The sequence below is a fragment of the Psittacula echo genome (assembly GCF_963264785.1).
Source record: "Psittacula echo genome assembly, chromosome: 1".
Lineage (NCBI taxonomy): Eukaryota > Metazoa > Chordata > Aves > Psittaciformes > Psittacidae > Psittacula > Psittacula echo.
Genome location: NC_137735.1, coordinates 90,468,108 through 90,468,759, shown reverse-complemented (window position 1 = coordinate 90,468,759; position 652 = coordinate 90,468,108).

Below are 652 nucleotides of genomic sequence, written 5' to 3'. Positions count from 1 at the left end.
GAGCTCAGCACTGCTACACCTCTCAGACTGTTGTATTTCAGCTCAAATTGTGTTTGTGCCCCTTTATTCAAGTCACAAACACAGCAATCAAACCCACCCCCTCCCGCATTGACTACTTTGGGAAAAAAAAGTATCTTCAAAGTTTGATTTTTGACCTAAGCATGTTCTTTGCTCTCCCCAGTTCATGAGGATCAGAATATATGAGGAAAGCAACATAAACCTGAGAAGAAAAGCCCCTTCGGCTGGACCATGGGGCTACGCACACCTTGGCAGGCATCTTGCCTGCTTCAATCCACCAATGCAATAGGGTCATCCAGCATTGTCTCAGGGCTGAGTAAAACCCCAGTTCTTTTGCAGGGCCTCTCCATGCACCATTCCCCCAGGAAGAGGCTATCAGTTGAGTGGCGGGGTTTCTACAGAGCATGCTGCTCCTCTAGCAAATGGTGAATTCCTTCCTGGTCCATGGTGGCTCTTGCCCATGCTTGCTAGCCTGCGGTTACTCACGGCAGCACTCCTGCAGCAAGCTGACTTTGCACCACAGGCCACCCATTGTCCCGGCAGTCTTGTTTGAGGAGAGGAACTGCACACTCCCGAATTAGTCATGGGTGAGAAAAACATGCCCCAGACTTCCCCTGCTCCCCTGTATTTTTCT